The sequence below is a fragment of the Neodiprion fabricii genome, chromosome 3 (genome assembly GCF_021155785.1).
Source record: "Neodiprion fabricii isolate iyNeoFabr1 chromosome 3, iyNeoFabr1.1, whole genome shotgun sequence".
NCBI classification, from domain to species: domain Eukaryota; kingdom Metazoa; phylum Arthropoda; class Insecta; order Hymenoptera; family Diprionidae; genus Neodiprion; species Neodiprion fabricii.
In genome coordinates this window covers 20,578,742-20,602,332 of record NC_060241.1, presented here as the reverse complement: position 1 = coordinate 20,602,332, position 23,591 = coordinate 20,578,742, and the positions used below count along the sequence as shown (strand labels likewise).

Below are 23,591 nucleotides of genomic sequence, written 5' to 3'. Positions count from 1 at the left end.
GCCGAGCCCAAGAAGATTTCCTGTACAGACACCGTGTTCCCAACAGATCAGCCGTGCTCTGCATCCAATTATTCGCACCGCTGGTCCTGAGCCGCCACTTAAGTTGTGTGCTTCGCCGAACACCGTCAAGCTCCATACTCGATTCCACCTTCTCACCCCATTCTCCACCCATTCTCGATGAGTTCTGTGTATCGGTGCATTCGGAAGACTGTTGTACCTTGGGATATTTTTCCTAGTTTCGGTTGTACGTTGGGCAAGTAACTTAAGTTACGTTACTTGCTACCAGAAAAATTTACCAACTTTGACGGATTACGAGAGATTATTAATAATAAAAATAAAAATCCGTCCATCAAAACGACCGGTAATACAAACCACCTTTGCCACGTTGAAGGGCATTAGATAGAAATAACATAATCGTACGATCTTTGTATTATTATATCATATTTTTCACTCGAAAAGTTGCTCCCTGTTAGATGGCGTTGGGATCACAATTTGAAAATACTTGCCCAGTGTATGAATTGGAAAGTTTCTAGTTTCATTTTAAAGAGCAGCTGTTCCAGGACAAGACTCACTAGCATTTATTCATTCAAATAACGTGAGTTCAGTTGAGAGAATTCTAAATGAAAAAAAGAATTGCACCAGGGTACAATAACCGGCAAACTCGGACAGATCCAATCACTACTCGTTGAAGTAGAACTCACAACAGACCACCACTTGCATATTACATTAAATATTTCATTTCAATATTTGTCGACACCTTGTTCTAAGGCGAGGTGGTGATGATATAGTATATTGTGCTACAAGTGCGAAAAGTGGGTGATTGAGGTATGAGCCGCAAATTAAGCGAGGGCTGCTATCGCATGAGTACTACATAGTATGATCGCTAAGGACAGATGTCGAGTCCATGGCGACCAGCAGCCCTCTTCTGAAACATCACATACCACCAGATTGGCCAATTTCAAACAGCTATAATTCGCAAATAGCAAATTTCCTGGATATATATATATATGAATATATATAAATCTATTCTTATACTGTTTTTTTCTGAATTTATTTTTCGTTTTTCTCCCGCAAACCTAGTTTCTTCTGGTGCCATCAGAGCCGCTTAGGCCATATTACGAAAATTATTTATTTATCAGTACTCGGTTCCATTTAAAACCCGATATTATGTTAACTTTTGATAAAGCAAGACCATTCGCGTTAATTTTATACATGTTATTTTTGAACAATTAGAACTGAAATTTTCCTAGACTTCTCACAACGACAGAAATTTGAAGTATCGACGTCAGTTTCGTTCGCCACTTCTAATTTTGTAGAATTATGCCAGTAGCTGCTCGTAAATTCTTACGTAAGGCCGTTAATATAAATACCGTTATCTACGATCCCTTCAGGTTTATTCTACAACCAGAAGTATCATTTCTAAACAACAAAGAACGATCCATCCTTTCCACAAATTCTCCAGCTAAAGTAAAACGATGGAAATCAGGTGCTTTTCGCCACGCATTGGTTCTGTGAAGAATCGGAATCAGGGAATAGCTGGCACGAGCAGGTGCAGCATGCCGTTCAGTCAAGGGCTTCTTGTCTTCTTGCTGGTCTCGCCTCTGCCAGTCCAGTAGACGATCAGGCATCGTGAGCCATTCCACCTGCCGATCACGTGATACTCACCTTACCTCATACTCGATTTGGTTTCCAAAGTAGGTACCGACATCGTTGAGTACAAGGTACAGGACTGCACGTTAAAAACGGGTGAGCCACATCCTCTGGATCTATAGTCACGGTTTAAAAACCGTTCAAAAAATTTCCAAGAATGTTATTTCTGCCAATTATGGTGAACCCGAGTGAAAAAACATCCCTACTATGTGACAGAAATGAATCCGGGAAAATCCCAATATCACAAGCGAAGATACGAACGATTGAACTTGAAAAGATATGAACTTGAAAAAGTGTTTTTTAATTGGAAGGTTTAATATGATGTTTCAATAAAAAAAAAATCTTACGCTGTAGTATAGTTATAGTATTGACAAACATGTGTTGTACCGTAATTACACAAATATACTTTTAGCCGCTCCAGACACGACTATTTGTAAAAAAAAATCTGGAAATCTCGATTTCCAGTAACATCAAAATCTGATTAAAGACACCAGAATTCAATTGTCTTGAACGTTCGAATTCAAAACTTTTTTCAAATTCTTCTGATCTTAGTTTGGGTTGTTCGCATTTGCTGGCAATCACTTCTATTAAGTAAATAGAAACGTTGTCTTATTCTTTTTTAAACGGTCATTTTTCTTCCATCTTTTCACTCCGTCGGTGCGGCCAATTTATTCTCAATAACCTGGAACCGACTAGTATGGCCACACTTGAATTTCTGCATGCTGCTGTAACCGCAAGATTTAAAAAGGTAACATAAATGCACAGTGGCTCCGATTACAGCAAAACCATCATCGTGCATTCCTGCACATACTTATTTCCTTGAGTGGAAATTTCTATGTTATCCACTACTTATCTCTTACAACTAGTGACTGGCACGATTGAATACTGCAGAGTTACGACATTATTTATGTGTGCCGCATTTTTCCATCGCCCTTCGCTTGTTAAGCTCACCTGGTGTTGGATCGTGGAGGTTATTTTATACAACACAAAAGACTCCTGTACTCGATATGTTCGTTCCTTCTGATCAACCCTGATAACAATTGGCTCGTAAAAGAAAGGGTGTAACTCCATGTCCCGGAATATATCGACCGTATAAGTAAAAGAATGCGTGTGTTTCGATTGCCTTAACGTGATCCTATCGGCCCCAACCTACAGATCCCATAAACCCCCTCAGAACGACGAAGACACATATTAAATTGGGCAGTAAAAACATTGTGTCCGGAAGTGAGAGAGTTATTTTATTGAAATGTAAGAAAGAAAAAATAAATGATTTAAAAGAAAGAGAATTAAATTGTATGAAAAAGGAATTGATAGTCAAGAACACGCATCTACGAAGATCAAAATTTATAAGTAGCATAGAGAGAGGATTGCAAAGGAATGAAGTATATACCTAGGCCATATGTAAAGGTTTATACGAAAAATAACGCAAGTCCTATAAACTCTAAGAGATTTGAGACATAATAATACAAACGTGAAAAATTAAATACGTAATCTGGATCCAAGATTTCAACTACCGATGACTAACGAGGTTATTACAGTGAGTTATCTAGTGAAATGATACACTGATGAATTAGATTTGTTAAGAATAGTTCTTTGTTATTCGTCGCTTCGTAGCACCGCTGTTTTAAAGGCTTGACTTTATCTTTGTATTCTACTTTATTCTTATCTGCACTCACGCAGCATTTGCAAACTCATCGTAAAATCAAATACTGACTGAATGCCGAATCAGTGATCGACGAAATTGCAATTAGTCTTTTGAAAAATTACAAATCAGGAATATAATTTTTAATCGAGACAGCAATAAAATATAAATTATCAGGTTTATAATTCGTAATTGAAACGAAATGCAGCATCGATTAGATTTTTATTTTATCGTTAAAATAAATGTAATATAATTTGTGAAATTTTATTTTACTCTTGTCGTTACGTAATTTGTATTTCATTGTTCTCTTATTACAAAATACAGATGTTGGATAGTTTTTATTTTAGTAACTTACTAATTACAGGATACCATTCTTTTTTATTCTTACCGGCATACGTTAATTTAATGGGAAAAACTTCAGGACAAAGCGGGAAGAAATTACTCGTTAAATACACAATAGTTTGTAAATATTTGGAAACGTTCATGTCAGCGACGAAACTTGTCTTGAATTTGAAAATGTTGTACATTTCCATACGGACAAAAAATTCTATGACAATGCTCATCACAAAGAACGGCAGACTTTGTTTGACGAATTTAAATAAAATTTTCATTAGGTATTCGAACCTGTCTTTGCCTCAACCCTTTATTCACCCCTCCAGTTTCCAACATTATTAGTTATTTGTCTGCTGCCTAATTGTTCGGTAGTTCCTACTGATTCCGCTTACCAAGTTCAATATTTTGAACGGAAATTGATCTGCCTCTACCGATACGAGTGAGCATCTCACACAGTTTCACTTGAATTCCCGAGATTTAATCATTCATTTACATTTTACGCACCGGAATTTCTACTCCGGATTTCACTGTACTGTGAAAATGCAATCAGCCTAGAGAAAATATATTACGAAACAAAAGCTTTTCTATCATTATATCGACTGATACTTTTTGATAATAATTTTTTGCTGACATTTTAAGACTGATTTATGAAAAATGTGCATATGTTTAAATTATACTCGAGGTATTTGAATAAAACAAACGCATACGTACGTATGACGTAAATTGACGCATATTGATTACCGCTTTAGCAAATACATTCGAAACTTTCCACGTAATAAGTTGCTATTTAATGGATGACGGTTAATGATGCTCTATTTTCAGGGGACTAAAACTGGTGTACACTTGTTGACAATAAACCTGAGACGGTTAATGTTTTGGACAGTCGGTTACGTTGCAATGGAAAAACAGCCCGTTAAACGTAACATAACCCATTCGAATTTCGTATCGTTGAATCTATTCTGATTTTCCATTGCCAACGTAATCGACTTGTCCAAGGAATTAGTCGTCTCTGAATCACACACTGAGAAAATTTTCATTTGTTACAGTAACTAGAAAAATTGAGTAAAGCAGGTATCGTTGAAAAAACTGTTTGAATATTGTTGGAATGACGAAAAACGAGATAAACGTAACCATTTTGCGCTATCGTCGATCCTTTTTTGGTAATTGCAACGCAAAATCAGTTTCTGAGGTTAACTCTACATTTTTAGTCATACAAAGCTTTAACGTAAGTTTATTGCAGCACAAGCGTTAAATTTTTGCAATAGCTACAAGAAAATATAGTAAGAGTGATCGTAATGAGAAAGAAAAGTAACGGATACTAGACTTTCGGTAACGGCTAGAAAACTAATTTTCATTTTCTACCTAGAACTATATCTTTCGATTGCGGTAAAAAATAATAATAGTCTATGACCGAGCGGTAACCGGAACTACAAATTTCTCTCACAAGTACAGTCGTCAAGCGTACCCGAAACAATGTCTCACGGCTTTAGTATTCAAATTGCAAACTCGCGAAGCTTTTTCTGACCTGAGATACATACCCACGTGTATCGCAGACGAGAGTTTAAAGCGCGCATTAGGTTCTAGTGAATTGGAAAGCCGATGGCGACGCTTGTCCCATAGAGGTAGCTTGTATCCACTGTCGTCGAGAATGACGAGGGTCGACAGCAGGGATGGTGCCGGACCTTTGACGATTTTCTCGACGGCTAGACAACAGGGGTAGGTACATCAGCGTCGAGATGGCAGGAAACAGGAGGTGTTATTAAGGAATGCCGCCTCATAAATAACTTCCGATCGTTCGAGCCACGAACATTTCATCCCGGTGCGTCCGTGCTGAACGTTGAATGCTGGAAGCGGATGATTCCTTTTCCAATTACCGTTCAAGGAGGCTATCACCTTTTTACGCGCTAGTTTTTAGATCACTTGGAATAGCTGCTGTTGCTGCAGCAAGGCTCGCTAATAATCAATAAATATTTCACTGAAAGATACTAGTTTTGTTCCATTTTTTAACGTTTTGGAATTCAAAAAATTCATACAGCACGTTACGTTGCAGCAAGTTCGCTGCAAAATCCTTTTGCAAGATTCTTAATGTTATAGTTAATCTACAGCGATGTTGTGACAACGTTGTCACGTCCGTGAGGAGATTCTGGCTAGATTGCTACGGGGTAATATCGCACCCATACAAATGGGTGAATAGTTTGATACTCACAATCAGTAAGAGTAACAAGATCGGACGCAATTGGGAGCAATGCAAAATGCTAATACAGCAACATCCTTTTTGTGAATCGGAATGAACAAATTTTACTCGAGCAAAATTCGCTTCGACTAATTAAATATCCGAAATATCAAGTCTAACACCCAATATCCTCACGATGTGATAATTGTGCTATATGATTGGATTTGTCGCACGAAGCGTGATAATGAATTGATGGGCAAAATGTTACAAGAGCCTAATTTGTTCAACGATTCAACACGCGTAAAAATAAATTCAACGAAAAATTATGCTAATGGAATATCGTGTACGTACCGACGTATAATGTAGAAATTGCAAAAAAAAATGTATCCTGTAAGTAACAAAAAAATGACTACCGCGACGTTGCAATTTCGCAACAATATCGTCGAATCTTATTTCGCAGTCGGAGATATCCGGAACATTCCATCAATATTGCGAGTATGATGCAAGATTGCAAGCTCCGTTCGATATTGCGGCAATATAAAATACTGTAAGGGAACAGAATACGATATCAGGAGAGCCGTGGAATTATTTTAAGAGCTGTTAAATTTTTATTAGAGAAGGTTTAGCGCAAGAAGCTTTCGAACGAACGTCAATTTTTAACGTTATTTGACACAATGCTTCGAAATTCACCAAGTACAATCGATCCAAACATGCGAGTAAAGAGTCGTTTATGAAACTTTACCGATAAGTCGTTAAAATTTCGTGTCAAAAGAAAAACTTTACTTTCTCCGACGTGTCCCTTCAGACAAGGTTGCGAGTGTACCAGAAATTCGTTCAAATATATGGCATCATTCGAATTCTGAGGCATTCAAGACGGAAAAAATATTACTGTTGGCATAAATTTTCTCTATGATTAATTGTACTGTCGATCTAGTAACCCGGAGCATTTATACAGTAACTTCAACAAAAACCTGCACGCATATTTGCATACCAAACGTTGTTCAGTTTTTCAATCTCTTAATTGTCAATATTCATATACCTTTAATTTTTTTAGTTCTCAACTCTGAAATCTAGTACTTTTTTGAGTGTAATCAAAATTTGAATCCAATTTATGCTCTCCGTAATAGTACATACGGTGTTACTAAAGTTTCAAATTTTTCACATTCCAATTAACCAGCATGCGTTCTAATCCACCACAGCAAGATTTTCTCTACTAAACTTCACCAAAGTTCACCCATCCTTGTGGGATGCAGTGGTAATTTGAAACCCTCACTCGCTGAAAATAGCAAAAATTTTCTTTCCGCGAACCGAGCATCCGGAACTCTGATATCGAATATTATGCAAGTAGCGTAATAAACTACCTCCAAATATAACTTTTCAATCTTTACTGAGCACGGCAAGGCTAAAAGGATTTCGCAAAGGTACAGACGTAAAATAAACGGCGCAGGTAGCTTGCAGAGAGGTAATTGCAGCAGCGAAGAGACACGCGTAACTTTCCTTGAAGGCAAAGGAAGGCGTCGGTGTTAAGGTGAACGTGCAATGTAATAAAAATCTCGAGGTTCAAGCGCGCTGCACAAATATTTAGTTCCCAAGGCGAAATAACAAGAAGTTACATCGTCGCATCCCGGCGTCTAGGTACATGTCCGTGTTAATTGCCAACACCTGGTTTCGCCTAGAGTAGCTTGCACGTTTCGCGTATTTCATCCCCCTAACGAAGATGGAACTATCAAAAAAGGTCATCCTTGTAGTCGGCAGAGCCACTGCAATATGTTCGCAGCCATTTTCTCGGAAACATCCAAAGGGGGAATACTACTGTTTGACTGAACCTCAACGTGTTCTGCTGTAATTGAGAAAAAATCTAGAATTTTCGATGGAATATTAGGCTTAGTGCAGATGTTAATTAAATCAATACAAATTTCAACGTCAAAGAAGCTGAATAACGATTGCTTAATTAATTACTCAGTCATGGATTCTGATACAGATAATTTTTTCCCTAGTCGATTACATTGGTAATGGAGAATTTCAGCGATCCGGTCGATCCAAAAATAGCTAATCAGCTAATTCTAACCGGCCAGACTTAAAATTGCAGAAAATTGAAAAGTAAATGAATCTTTCATCTTTTCGTTACGAACTTTTAACCAAAATACCACGTAAATAGATGTTTGCAACTTACAATCAGACCCGTTTTTGAGCGAACCTAACTTTAATATTACTGAATAACGTACTAACTACAATTGGGAAATAATAGGCATTAAATTATTCGAAAATAGTCTGAGCTTGGTAAGTTGCTTTGAAAAGTTAATCCAAACAAGTATCGCGATTTGACGGATGTTTATTTTTATTCTCAGTTTAGCTGATTACACTGGTCTGCAACAAAATCCTCCTTCAAAAATCTATGTCATAAATATGAAGATTTTGATGCTCTGAATCTGTTCCCGATTGCCGATTTTTTCTATCACGTCTCAATTTTTCGATATGAATTTTTTTCCGAAATATCATAAATTTAGGTTTTTGTTTCATTCGTTTTATGCGTTAACATTATATACAACGTATACACGTACGAAATAGGTTTTAGCTAGTCGTAAGAGAAAGGAGGAAAATGGTCAGCAGCAATGCTTGCTGATTTTTGTTGGTCGATTCGCCGAGAAACTTCAATGGAAACGATGGAAAGAAAAAAAACTACAAAATAACATGAATTATATTACCATAACAAGATGAATATACTGATATTTTTATAACTTGTCACTGTAAAATTAGTATTTTTCGTTGTGAAACTTAGACCGTAGTCTTTTAGTCTTTTTTCACTTTTTTGTAATTGTTGTTACTTTGATCATATCGCTTTATAATTAAATGAACATTGTATGTAAAATCTATGTGCTGTATTTATTTGCATGTTAAATTCCGTGTTTAGAGCACCAAACACGATGTTATCATGCGTGAAAACAATGGGGACAAAAAAAATAATTTTTCTTTGCAGACCAGTGTTATTATTGACCGATAAATTTTTTTAGATCACCTCTGACAACTGAATAACAATAATTTTGTAAAGTGAATGTAATGAAGTTTATTTCAGTTCCAAGTTCAAATCCAAAAGGTGAAAAATGCATTTCCTTGCCGATTTTCTAGGCTTTTAGATCCAGCCGACCGAAATTAGCTAACCATCAACTCAATCAACTACGCCAGTTAACCAGCAAACTTTTTTGACCGGCTAATCGTTTTAGCCAGCTAACTTTGAGGAAATTAGTCAGATTAACGGTCCTGGCCGGCCAAGCCGGCTAAATCTTACAGCACTATTATTTATCATCGAGATCAATCGTACAAATGCGCTTCAAGCATTGAAAGAATATAGTTCCTTCAACAGCGGAGCGAAAATGCTCGTTTTCACGAAGGGTACAGCTTAGATTATGTGATCAGCTAGCGATATTTCAAAGAAGCAATTTTCCAGGGATGTTTGCAAAGCACGCTGTGTGCACCAGGTCCTTTGAGACCCGCAACCCTGTTCCGCGAGGCATCGTGAGCTACGATTATAATCAATGCGCGAAAAGATATTCCGCTCTCGCAGAGCCGAGCTCAATTAACTTTAAACGAAGCGTGAGTAAATATAATGGCTGTAACGTTCGTACAATAGTTCCTGCAGCTTTTGAATAGTTCGAAAATCCAACGGTAGAGATTTATTGGCGAGAAAAATTAGCCCGTTACAAAGTTTCAAGTCCCGGAACGGTGCTCAATTCGCTGGTTGTGTGCCGTAATTTCATGAAATGTAACCTCCCTGAGGTGGATAAAAAACAGCTGGGTTCCCCCTGAGATATATCGGCGTCGTTATGCTCAATTATCGCAAATCATTGCCTCGGCACTATTCAGAAGTATCTTTCCTTGGTAATATTATGCTAGAATTTAGCACGAAACCCTCACCGAAGAAAATGCCGCGGAGCTTTCAGGGATAATAACGATTATTTGAATTTGCATACTCGTCTTGGATGATTTTCTTTTCAGGATAGAATTTTTTAATGTCCCGGTCTCACGCATTTATCTGCTAGGGCAAAATTTGTGTACGAAATATTCCAACACAAGCATTCACAAATTCTCTTTGCCCTTAATTGTAGATTTTGGCTTTGATCGGTTCGGTACTTTTATAATTATTTAAATACTTGACAAAATTTCAAAGAATCAAACAAAAATAAGGATATCTTGAAAATGGATGAATGGATTTGAATGAAAATTGGCTAATCACGAATCCGAGGTCAGATTTGTAAAATTTAAATTATTCAATAAGCTGTAGAGAAACTAAAAACATTTGAATTTTTATGAAAATTGGTACTCGTTGGGTGGTTGGGTGGCTGATCACGACTCTGAAGTCAAATTACAAAATCGAAAATGACAATCCAATGTGGTGTAAAATTCCGATTCACGAAACACATCCGTCTTCAATTAATTCAACTACGATATTTAGTTGCATTGAAAATACGTTTTATCGACATAACAGGTACAGTCGAATAAGTGGCAGTTGATTTAAACAATCCTTTGCCTGAGTTATACAATTAAAAATGTTTGTATTTATTTGACTTTTTATCTCTTCGGAATTCGACGAGAAATTTTGAAAAAAAAAAAAAAAAAATGTTTGTAAAATTGTTAAAAATTTTTGATAAACCGCCGATCAAATACACGCCGGCACTTTTCAGAGGTTCACCAACGGCCGTACGGACCACCCTTGTGATATAAATATAATCAAATTTCAACGCTGGCTGATGCGATGGGGGACAACCATCCCTCCAGGAGGTCAGATCTAATTTTGGTCGACCAGAGTCAGGGCCGTTTGGGGTGCCGGGGGTGCAACGTGGCACGGCGTGTCATATCGATATTGTAAATAATTGATGAGTTGATTGCAGCCCGTCGAGCGTCGGTCACAGTTAGACCGGCAGGGCGCGAGGGGGAAGAAAAAATATTTCCCGAAGCCGAACAGGAATGTGAAATTTAGCTCACGGTGAGGGCGTAATTTCAACGTTCGCTGGCTGCATTTTTACTTTTTTTTTTTCTGCAATTTTAGTCTTCGATACAGAGAAGAAGGCAAAGCCTGCATCAAGACTATCAAGGATCTCGGATGGCTGCCGATGACGTTGATTGAAAAGTATCGGGAGTTGAAAATAGCCGTATTTGGTGAAAAAGAAATGGACGATGATTTTTTCATACGATTGATCGCCTTTCCGTTTCCGCGTTTCTTTTTCTTCTCCTTAGACTTTTTACCTTGTCGACAAGAAATAAAAGTCGGCCAATTACGACCGAGCAAACAAATTGGCCGAGTTCAAGCACGTGCTTTGAAATAATCCGTTATTTGAAACAATTTTCGCGAGTCTCTGTGTTGCCACGACGTTATAAAGCTCAAAACGAATTCAGGGATTCTAGAGAGATGTGTACCGAAAATATTTTTTCAGAATTATAGAAACATAATGAACAAATTATACATTCACTTTCTAATAAGGTTGAAATGAAATTCGAATTACATTTGTAATTAGTCGTTATTCTCGGTTCAATTACAACTTTTGCGAATAATTGATATTATTATTATTATTGTTATTATTATTATTATTATTATTATTATTATTATTCCTATCAATTGTAATTTTCAAATCTAATCAATATTATTGATGCAATAAATTACTGCATTAGGTATAAAGTTTCTTACAAGTGAGTATCTACGGTAAAATGCGAATGTGTACGGAAGTAAGTATTAATTATTTACACGTATACCGACATATTTTGTGTTCCATTTTGTTTTAATTACAGAGTAAACTTTCAATTTATACTAATTTTTCATAGGCCGTGACTATGAAATGAAACGTCTAATCTTGAATATAGTGAAAGTCCTTGTTTATTCTACTCTTGTGTATTCAACCGAATACAAATTGTATATTTGTGTTTTTCAACCTCTAAAAGTTGACGCAGATGCGACCCTTTACCGATGACTCGACCGAGAAGAAGAAATTGTTTATCGATTAAAGTCTACCTTGAGTTTTTTTATTCGACATTTCATTCCTGTTGTATTCCATTCATTTCACCGTTTTGATTTGATATCTTTCCTTCACCGTTCAACTCTTTGTAAAGAAATGAATGTTCACCATGCTTGAGTAATTTTAATTTCCTAACAGGCACAGTACGCTTGCTTCACAGTATCAGCACGGACGAATGAATAGTGCTCCATTTTCAAACGATTTGTTTGATCTTTATCACTGGCAAACGGCAACATCGTTGAATTTACGTCGCATCTGGGGAAGAAAAACCCTATTTCAGATGATGAGAGATCCGTTAACTACTGGAAGCTGCCATTTTGTTCGTTAAAAATAAAGCCTATGATCATTGGCAACGGCACGAGAATAGAATGCTTTATTTTCGAATTGTAGCCCAATAAAACCCGTAAATATATCCTGAACTAAAACAGATTCATTGCAGCTCAATATTCCAATTTAGATTCAGAATTAGTATATTGAAATAAGTAGTACTACTCGTTGAAATTTGCACAGCCAAGATTAATTTTACGGGGTTCTCGTCAGAGTTTGATCGACAACGATTGATATTTTCTTTTTCGATAGCGAAATGAATAATACACTTCGTTTCATCACCAGCATTATTTTTACAAATTTGAATGTACCTTTTAATCATATTTTGATGCTTAATCAAACTCAAGGTACATTCAAATTTGTAAAAATAATTCCGGTGATGAAACGAATTGTATTATTCATTCCGCTATCGGAAAAGAAAATATTAATCGTTGTCAATCATACTTTGATGCTTAATCAAACTCTCGCTAAACTGAAATAGAAAATTAATTCATCCGGTAGAAGAATCGAGGAGTTGTTCGCTTAGCGCAAAAATTGAACAGGCTAGAAATTTGTGTAAAAAAAAATATCACGCAAGAAATTTGACGATGTCTGTTTCTGAATCAAGAATAGAGTAAGAAAGTAATTAACGATTCTATAAAGATTTTGTGCAATTTACGGTCATTTAGATGACCCAAAAATATCTAGTCTAATTTTTTAAGAAACTGAAGGACTATAATCATCTAGTGTTTTAAGAGAACGAATGAAGACGATCTTGAACGGCGTATTCGTCTTAATGATATTTTTCCCTTTTGATTTCAACGTTTTTACATTACACCTATTTTTAAAAAAAATATTTATACAACAATGCCTAACGTCCCTGAATATTAGACCCATTCAGCATCACCTACGTATTTTAGGGATTGATATACTCTTTTCATAACACATTCCAATCTTCATCGTTTCATTTCAAATCAATCTTGTATTTTCCTCTGAATATCTTTTATCTTCCAACCGTTTTGGGAAACATTTATCTACGTTTACGCTAATCTTGTAGTTAAATAATATTAACGGCAGTCTAAACCCAAACAGACTTACGTGCACGTGCGTACCAGAAGGACCGTACCAGAAAACGACTGGTATCCTCTCAATATGACATGGCAATGGTCGAAGGATCTTTACAATGCCTTTTACAGTTCTATCTATTTGTTTTGTCAGAACTTATCGAGCAACAGTCCGTTAAGACAAACCAGATGCCCGTAAATCACCTCACGATATTTTCGGACATGCAGGAACTGGCCTGCACGTGCAGTGCAATAAAACCTTTTATCCTTCAAGTGGTGGTTGTTTGGGCATCGACGACCCAAGGCTAGAATAGGGTATCTTTGTATACGTTGTGCAAGTACGGAAATTCTTACCTTCATCGGTGGGAAAGGCTGAAGTTGGCGTAAGTAATCCAAGGCGAATAAGAAGGCCCAAAATATCATCTCGACGTACGTAGATCTTCCTTCTTGGTCCTCGTTCTATTAAAAAATGGATGGAACCAATTAGGAAACACGTTAGAAAACTACACGCTTAATAATGAACTCGAAAAAACGTTTCCCAGTGCAGTTCGTAAACGTCATCTAACCAGAGCAGACTGTAGTAACTCTGAAGAAATTTCGTACTTCTCTTCTTAGTGAATGTTATCATTTTAATGATACTGGTGCAAGGATCTTGTTTGAACAATAATTAAAGGCCCCCCACTTCTTTGTCGCCCTATGGCCTCTACGCCTTTAAATTCGACCCTGCAACTAACATTATCCAATAAAATATTCATTGAGACAGATCTAATTACCAAGTAACTCAAAAACTAACAGTTCAATCGAATCCAGATGTTGATGAGTTCTCAAATTGAAAGATCAGCGTCAGTAGAGATCAAAATCGTAAGAATCCGTTCATTCGTTCCCGAGATGTATCGTTGGACAAAAAATTGATCACACACCCAGCCATCTGTCTAAAAATCGTTCAAGGTGATCTTCTAACCTTAAATCGTGAAGATCTGGTGAAAACTCAACTTTTCATTTTTGGGATGGTTACAAAGGGGTTACACGGGTTTGGAAATGGAAAAAAATCCATTTTTATTTATCTAATAGTACAATATGTCAAGAATATTATTCCAAACTTTCGAGTCAATTGGAGTAAAAGTCTAGGAGAGAGATCCTTTTGAAATTCCTCTCATTAAGCTCGACCATATCTCGTTCTTTTCTCAAAACTATATTTTCGAAATGTTATTCAAATTTTTTACACGTCTTCTAATTAGCATCGTTAATGGATATATCTGCTGCCCCGAGTCCCGCTCAGCGACTTATCACACCGAGTGATAATTTTAGAATGATCTCTCGCGCCGAGCGCTCCGATCCTCAGCTTGATCGCTTCGATTGCCGGTGGCGCCCTCTGATCGCGATACTGATTTGTCGCGCTTTTCCACGATACAGTCGACAACAAGTATTGATCAGTGATGGATCGAAGGATTGTCTTTTCTTCGATCGCAATTGATTTTACAAGGCAATGCAAAGCGTGGATTTCACCGAAAATCGCACTTTTCTGCATCCAACTCTGCCAAAAATTCAAATTTCAATTTTTTTAACAATCTTCCATTCAATCACGAGCTACACTTACCTGCTAACAGAAAATATTTAATCTTTTGATTTCAGATGAAGCTGTCGGGAGTTATCATGGCCACCGAAAGGATGCTTCTTTCCAACGCGGCTGAATTTTCGACATTTTTTAATAAAAATTTTACAAAATATTGTTCGAATGTTGTTCTTTTGCATGCTTAATAGATCGAATAAAGTAATTCTTTCATAAAGTAAAGTAACTCCTGAAGGAAGCGGAACGAAAATTGGAAAGTTGAAAAAAATGTTGAAACGACGTGTTTGTTGAAACACTGTGTCTGAATTATCTGGAAATAGGTATTCCTCACATGCGAGCCGCAAACCTCCCAGCTACTCCGGCTCAATAACGATGCACCGTTGCACACGGGATACCAGGAGAACAGCACAGCTCGGTGCATCGGAACAAGTAGCATCCCGGTGCAACGTCGTTCGCCTGCACTTCCGCCTCCACGTAATAGTTATATTCTTTTCTGCCCGCGAACTAAATTAAGTTCCGTCTGCATTTCCTTCCTCTCAGCACCCCTTCTTTCCGCTTTCTCTCTCTCTCTCTCTCTCTCTCTCTCTACCTCTCTAAAAGCTCTTTCTAAAAGATACCAAAATAGCAAAGAAGAAGAAGAAGAAGAAGAAGACGAGAGTAGCGTAACTGATGAAAAAAAATGTAAAAAATCCTTACCTTCCTACACTGAGAGAAATTTTTACTTCCGGTTACCGCTCAGTTCTTAACTATCTAACAAATGAAATTTTTATCAGTGTACAGCATGAGCTCATTAACCTTTACCAAGAACAGATTAGGATTCTTTCCCAAAATCATCGAGACAGTATAAATTCTAGCTGCAAAGTGTTATAACTAACGAAGGCAATGGCGCGACGACTGCAGCGACAACTAACTACTATAAGCACTAGAAGTACTTCTATGTTCTTTGGCAAGTGGCCATATCTCTATTCCGCAGGGCGCACATTTTCCTGATAACACGAAGAATGCACCTCGAGATAACCTTCGACGTCTAAAGGGTGTAGTCTCACATTTCGATGCCTTTTTTTAGTAAATTTTTTTTCGTAGTATAATTTATTCAATAATTTCAAAGTTTGTACATACAACTTTCATCGATCTGAAGAAAAAAAAAAAGAAACTATCAAAACGTACACTTGTCGCTATTTTCTAAAGCACTATGAAAATTACTTATCAATATTTAATTCATTGTTTAAACAATTCAAGTTGAAAAAAGGCAGAAAATTCCAAGAGTTCGCGCCATTAAATATATGTATATATTTTTTTTTCATCAAATTTACATGATTCTCCTTCAGACGATCGTGAAAAATGTAATTTTTCATAATCTCTTTGTTTTTTTGTTTTTTTTCAGACGCGTGAAAGTTGAGATATCGTGCAAGCCAGATCTAATAAAGGTAACCAGCAAGATTTACCATCAAAAAGGAACAAACAAATTTTCCGTGTTGCTTTACAACGTTCTCTTTTATGTGTAAAAAATTTTAAATTATTGCAAAAAGTCATTGAGATGTGAGACTACCTCCCTCATTAGGTTTGGAAAATATTCCGACCCGCGTAATATTGAAAGTAACCTTACTGATTTACACAGGGTGTTTCCAAGTCAACATCGTAGCATGTCAATTAACTACTTGCACCGCATTCCATCCAATCGATTTCCGTAACAGTTGACTATGCGAAGTGCAAACACATTCATGTCCCGCAGCGAAGATCGTGTAGCGTACTCATTTAATAGACAAAGTTTTGGCTGCCGCGTAACGTCGAGTTTACGATAATTCGATGTGATTAGTACAATAATTGCCAGCCTAGCCGCCACGTCTTCATCGTGAGAGCGATCGTTTACTAGCGTAATTATTTAATCGATTTACACGTGACAACGGTCGGTGTAAAGTTTTGCGGCAGCGGCAGATTGGCGATTACTGGCAAATTTTAAGTGAAGAGAAGAAGAAAGTGTTTTTAAAAAAAAACGGGCATGTTGATGGATTTGTGTCGACCAATGGCTTAAAGCCAAATATTTGTAAGTAACGAGTTCAACCCCGAAGTACAAACTACGGAAACAATTTTACGGAAGTCGCGAAAAATGTCAATACGTTACAGGTTTTCAGTTATCTCCCGCACTGCTTTCAAAATTGTCCTCAATATTTTCGTCACAAATACGACAAACTGTCGTCAAAAAGCTGCATGATATGTGCAAACGAAAACTTTATCGGCCATTTCCATAGGAATTATGTAATTTTGTCCTTCGCTCTCCAGGATACGTGAGATGTTTTTTCATAGCAGTGAATTTCAAGACAAAGATCTGTGCAAAGATCACGTGAAAGGAATGCGGCTTTCCGTTATCACTGCACGTTTTACGTGTGACGATCAGTTCCGACACATGTAGCTGATGGTTTATAAGATAGTTTATCTTTGAATTATGCGGAATAATTTAAATTACTTATCCTGAATTAGCCAGTGAAGCGTCCAAAATTTTCAGATTATTCGAAGAGTGAACCCACTTAACGATCAGTATCACGTACAAGGCCTCGCAAGTCTTTATCGAATGTAATCCTGAGTACGGAGAGTTTAATAATATAATTTACGTAAGAAATTGGTCTGCACAATGCTTCGAGACCCCCGCTTGTTTCAATTGGCTGCGCAGATTAAAGTCGGCAGTATATACCTGACATTAAGTAGGAAGTATTGACGGCCTCTGAGTAATTTCCTCGTACATTTTATAGCCACTGCACAAAATGCGAAAATCAAGGGTTCGAAGAGGACAGATGGGTTCAAATCCACATCTGTACCTCGACTATGGAACCTTATCAAACCCCGATCGTGAGCAGCCCTTATCTGTCTCAATCTTGTCTTTATATTCTCCTGGACCAGTTGCTGCAGTGGGCAACATTCTTTCTATCGCAGTCTCAATCACACCATTTTCGCATTTCTCGTCATTAGTATGCGTCAGTGTAAAATGTACGTGAAGCTGTGAGTTAAGTAAGTCGATAAACCTGTAATTATGTATACGGTGTACCTCTGATCGTGGCCTCTTGGTAGAACTTTGATTGGAACTTTACGAAGTTATCACCTTATAGTCTGTATTAGCAATGATCTAGATAACCAAATGTGTCTGTGTAAAGAGTGAAAAGTCTCTTTCACTTTATTAGTTCGATTCTTATTGCCCCTTCGACGAACACTTATCGAGAAGGATTCCTTTGCAACAAAGTTACTGTAATAATTGTTACGTCACTTCGTGAATACATGATGCTATCTGGCGTGAGTAGAAGTGTGGCCACAGGGTAAGTTGCTGTTGTAATCCGGTGTGCATATGCCCTATAATCTCATGTGCCCTTTGCTATCTTTTGTAATCCTACATGAACCTTGTAATTTAGGTAATCCTTTGCAATCCCTTGTATTCCTCAAATCATCAGTGTAATCCGTGTTGACACTTGTGATCTTTTTAAGCCAATTTACGATGGAATGTTGATATTTTTGAATCTTCAAACGCAAATGAAGAAGGAGGAAAAGAGCAATGATGATTAAATTCGATATTGGATGGGCCGAAAGTAATCTCTTTGATCAACAGGTATTTTCTCACCAGTCGCTATCGTTGGATTGAAATATCGATGGCTCTCCATCCATGTTGAGTTCCGACAAGCTGTTAGCTGATTCGTAAAACCCCTTGGAAAAGTGGCGAAAGCGAACGAGAGCTAAAGGCGGAAAGGCGGAATTGAATTGCCATCAACTGTCTACGACTTCGGTCTGTTCTTGAACATCGTTGTGCGGAACACAAATATCATAAAAAATGTCCTCATCGAATATTTTTTCGTCGAGAAAAGTTAACTTTTCTGCTGAACTTTGTTAACCCCGAATTAATATTAAAATTTCATCTAGACGCTGCAATATCCAAGTGATGTATTAATACATTAATCTGTGAAATTTACTATCAGTAACAATTATCGATTGTCACTGCGTTTGTTTCTTATAAATTTATCAACCTTCTGCCGTTTTGCGATACTCGAAAAAAATAACTTATTCATACGCATCTACAATACTGTTACGGTAAGCAGGATATTCGTGTAATAATTTGTTCATAAAAATCACATAGATTCAGTAATTAGCCTAAGATCCTATAACAGTTTGTTTCCAATACGAATCAATAATAATTAGAAATAATTTTTGCAATGGTGAAACGTTCGTTTACGACATTTGTTATTATAAAACCAGTTTTAAATCCGTTTCAGGGAATGAAAAATCTCAAGTAAATGAATAACAATAATCATCAAACGGCGTGGAATTTCACGTACATTTCGACCCATCCAAGAGTTTCAAAGAAGAATTTTTAAAAACTTCGTACATCAAATCGATGCTAATACAATATAATCGGATATTCGACTATCGTTTAGCTTACTAGTCGTACGACTAGCGTATCGTAATAAGCACCGATTACCATGCACGACGAGTGTGCGGCGGAAGGAAGCGGTAGTAACGTGTTCCGGAGCCAGTCAATCGGTGCCACATGACATCCGCGCCTCTACGATGCTTGAGGAACCGCATGCGTGGCGTCCTATTATAGATCATAGAGTAAAACCCAGTTTGTTTGGGCCAGCTAGAGGCTAGACAAATTACTGATTACGATTGCAATTTGTAATGAGATAAAAAAAAAAAAAAAAAAAACTAATTGTCAATTACGATTGTAATATGTAGGAAACTTTTTGACATCTAGTTACTAATCATATCTGCAATTTGTGTTAAAATTTTGTTCAATCATAAGATACAATTGTATTCAGTATCGATTTTTTTCTAGTCACTAATTGTAATTGTTGTTCCTGTCTAACCACAGTGCACATGTGTTTACACACTGTAACGTGGCGTTTCAGAGTCGCCCGTCACAAGGGCACACAACCGTTATTATTTCTAGTTTACGCGTCCTCAGCAGGGTACTCCAACCGAACTCGATACAAAATAGGCAATAACTACTTTTAACTAATTCTTTCTTTGTAAATTCTTTATTTCGCGCTTCGGCGCAAGCTAATAAGGTACTTGGACGACAACGATCCCGACCACCGAGGGACCGATATCTACCGTTTCCAGCTCTCGACGACTTCGCCTACCGACGGTCTAATCGGACTATACCGGCTACCTTGGTGCACCTTTATATACACCTGGGGTAGCATCCACCCGAACCTTCCGTATCGCCTCGACTGCCGATGAACAGGGATATAAAAATCCTCCCGACGGCCGAGGGCACCGCTCCTCAAGGAGGAACCAGCCGCCCGCTCTATCGGATGCCGCAAGGATGGCGTGAAGGGCAGACCGTAGCCTGCCATCTTCCGACTTACCGGCCTGGTGCCGGACCGACCCCAAACCACTACGTCCAGATTGATAAAGCCATCGTTCCGAGGATCGACGCAGCCTTCCTGTCGGCAAGGACTAATTGTGTGGGTCGTGGTCCACGGTTTAGCCAACCGTCTGACTGCACGACTTCGGGTATAGGCAGCCGGCTACTGCCTGTACAAAAGCCGGTGGAAGTGAACAGTGAGGGGTCACTCTCCACTCGGTAATTCTGACCGAGAGGCACCCTGTGTATGCCTCTTTCAAAGAGGTCCCCGATGATAGGCAACCTGGACAGTAAACTGAAGCAGCTATTGAATCGTACGAGTTGGTGTCAATGAGGAAATCACGAGCAGCACATTAGGGGCCGTACTTAAATTACGTAACGGAATTTGAAGAACTTTTCAACCCCTACCCCCCCTGTGTATCAGATCATAACAAAATGTCAACCCCCCCTCCCCCCGTCCCAAATTGTACGTAATTTTTCGGAATCAAATAACGAAATAGCATAAAATTTTATTAAAATCATTTGTATTTTTCATTATTCTTTTATTTATTAATTATTAATTAATTATTAAATTCAGTTTGAATTTTTTTATTAATTATCAAAAAATTTTACATTCAATTCAAAAAATTACGTACAAGCATCAAAAGACCCCCTCCCCCGTATCGTAACAAAGTGTAACAATCGAGTCTGACCCCTCCCCTCCCTTACGTTTGTTACGTAATTTAAGTATGGCCCCTTACGCCGCATCTAGTGGTCATTTTCGAAAACGCTTGACCGCGCCTTAACCAACATTCGCCACAGGAGGATGGCCTATTTGCGGTGGGGGTCAACCAACCAATTAAAGGAGAAAAGAATCATCTCACGACAACCGCGAGATCGGCGAACCGAACTCCGACCTCCTGCTATTTTACACTGGACCTGCTGGGTGATAGTATCGAATTTCTTTTATCCTCCCGATTCAAGCTACCGATACTTCTCCTTTTACCGCTGCCGTTTCCCTATCGTTTCTATCGTTGATCATCCCGCTACCGTTTTATCACTACTATCGTTCGTTCTATCGTTAGATTTCTCCTGTAAATCTGTTTCATCCTTCCTTTCTTCCGTTCCGTTTTGCGAATTCTAAGTTATAATTAAAAATAAATTCAGTGTTGTGTGCCAGAAGTCACCGACTAAGGTAAGGCTTCTGCCTTTGGGCTATTCCGCGTCAACCGGATCAGTTATCTCTCAGATATTTTTTTAATTTGGCATGTGGATTGTGTGGGAGGAGTTAGATTTTTGTGCCAAAGCGCGAATCTCATAATGCAAAATTCGATTTTTTATTAACAATAACAAATTAGACTCCCATTTTTTTCAAAAATTCATAACTTTGGCAAAAAATTAGATACAATATATTTTTTTTTTCAAATTACGCGGAAAGCTCCACAGAGTTTAAAAAAAAATACGAAATGTTAAAAAAAAGTTGTTATCAATTGTTTATTTAACAATTAATTTTTCAAAGATTTTTAAAACAGTGACTGACGCGATCAAAAATTTTTTTAAAATTCTGACATGTTCCTCGAACTGTACTTCAACCTGTGAATTAACTCCAGAGGGGTGTTTTTCTTCGTTTTCGAGTTAAAAATCATTAAAGGTGTCGATGCGCATGAAATTGCGGCGCGCCCAGTCTCTACGTAATGGCGGGCGAAAAAAAAAACGAAGAAAAACACCCTTCTGGAATTAATTCACAAGTTGAAGTACAGTTCAAGGAACATGTCAGAATTTTAAAAAAATTTTTGATCGTGTCAGTCACTGTTTTAAAAATCTTTGAAAAATTAATTGTTAAATAAACAATCGATAACAACTTTTTCTTACCATTTCGTATTTTTTTTTAAATTCTATGGACCTTTCCGCGTAATTTGAAAAAAAAAATATATTGTATCTAATTTTTTGCCGAAGTTATGAATTTTTGAAAAAAATGGGAGTCTAATTTTTTATTGTTAATAAAAAATCGAATTTTGCATTATGAGATTCGCGCTTTGGCACAAAAATCTAACTCCCCCTACACAATCCACATGCCAAATTGAAAAAATATCTGAGAGATGACTGAACCGGTTAACGCGGAAATAGTCCCTTTGTATTGTACCGTTACGAAGTTGCTCATAATTTGTATTCTTTCTTACGGTATTCATCGACTTTATGTGAATCATGGTCCACGGCTTAGAGTTGCAGTAAGCCACGGCGCGACTGCATGATTTCGGTCATTAACACTGTGAAAGTAATTACAGTTCGACCTCCGAATGAGAGACCCGGCAATAAGAAACTTTCCCCAGTTCCTCACTCGAGCGCTTCCCCCACTCTGACTCGAACTCCGAGCTCGAGACTTTCGTGCGCGAAACCTCTGGTTAAGAAACCATCCTTGAAGGGAAAGAGTGAGAGAGACAGACAGAGGTAGCGAGCACGGAGCGCGCGCCGGGTGGGGGTATGCGATATATAAGAAAAACTCTTCCCCTTGGGGGCTTCTGGTTTCTTATTGGGAGGTTCGACTGTAATAGGTTTAGGTAGATAGGTAAGCAGGTAAGTAAAAGCACACAAGGTTAGCGTACGACTACGTTTAATAAGGTATAGTAAGTATGTGCGTTAAGCTACATAGTGTATGTATATATTATACATACATAAAACATATATAATATAATATATACATACACGTATTTTTTTTTTTACGTATTATACATACATAAAACATATACAATATAATATATACATACACTATGTAGCTTAACGCACATACTTACTATACCTTATTAAACGTAGTCGTACGCTAACCTTGTGTGCTTTTACTTACCTGCTTACCTATCTACCTAAACCTATTACAGTCGAACCTCCCAATAAGAAACCAGAAGCCCCCAAGGGGAAGAGTTTTTCTTATATATCGCATACCCCCACCCGGCGCGCGCTCCGTGCTCGCTACCTCTGTCTGTCTCTCTCACTCTTTCCCTTCAAGGATGGTTTCTTAACCAGAGGTTTCGCGCACGAAAGTCTCGAGCTCGGAGTTCGAGTCAGAGTGGGGGAAGCGCTCGAGTGAGGAACTGGGGAAAGTTTCTTATTGCCGGGTCTCTCATTCGGAGGTCGAACTGTAATTACTTTCACAGTGTTAATGACCGAAATCATGCAGTCGCGCCGTGGCTTACTGCAACTCTAAGCCGTGGACCATGATTCACATAAAGTCGATGAATACCGTAAGAAAGAATACAAATTATGAGCAACTTCGTAACGGTACAATACAAAGGGACTATTTCCGCGTTAACCGGTTCAGTCATCTCTCAGATATTTTTTCAATTTGGCATGTGGATTGTGTAGGGGGAGTTAGATTTTTGTGCCAAAGCGCGAATCTCATAATGCAAAATTCGATTTTTTATTAACAATAACAAATTAGACTCCCATTTTTTTCGAAAATTCATAACTTCGGCAAAAAATTAGATACAATATATTTTTTTTTTTCAAATTACGCGGAAAGGTCCATAG

General features: G+C 37.7%; 1 long non-coding RNA gene across 1 annotated transcript in view; it reads right to left on the bottom strand.

Annotated features, from left to right (window-relative positions):
- Window positions 1-658: 658 nt before the first annotated feature.
- Window positions 659-23,591, bottom strand: part of LOC124178100 — a 33,094-nt gene continuing 10,161 nt past the window's right edge. Inside the window, exons 2-3 of the long non-coding RNA XR_006869741.1 lie at window positions 13,528-13,632; window positions 659-1,766 (exon numbers count right to left, since the gene is read on the bottom strand). This is a non-coding gene — a long non-coding RNA (uncharacterized LOC124178100). The remainder of the gene's footprint in view (window positions 1,767-13,527; window positions 13,633-23,591) is intronic.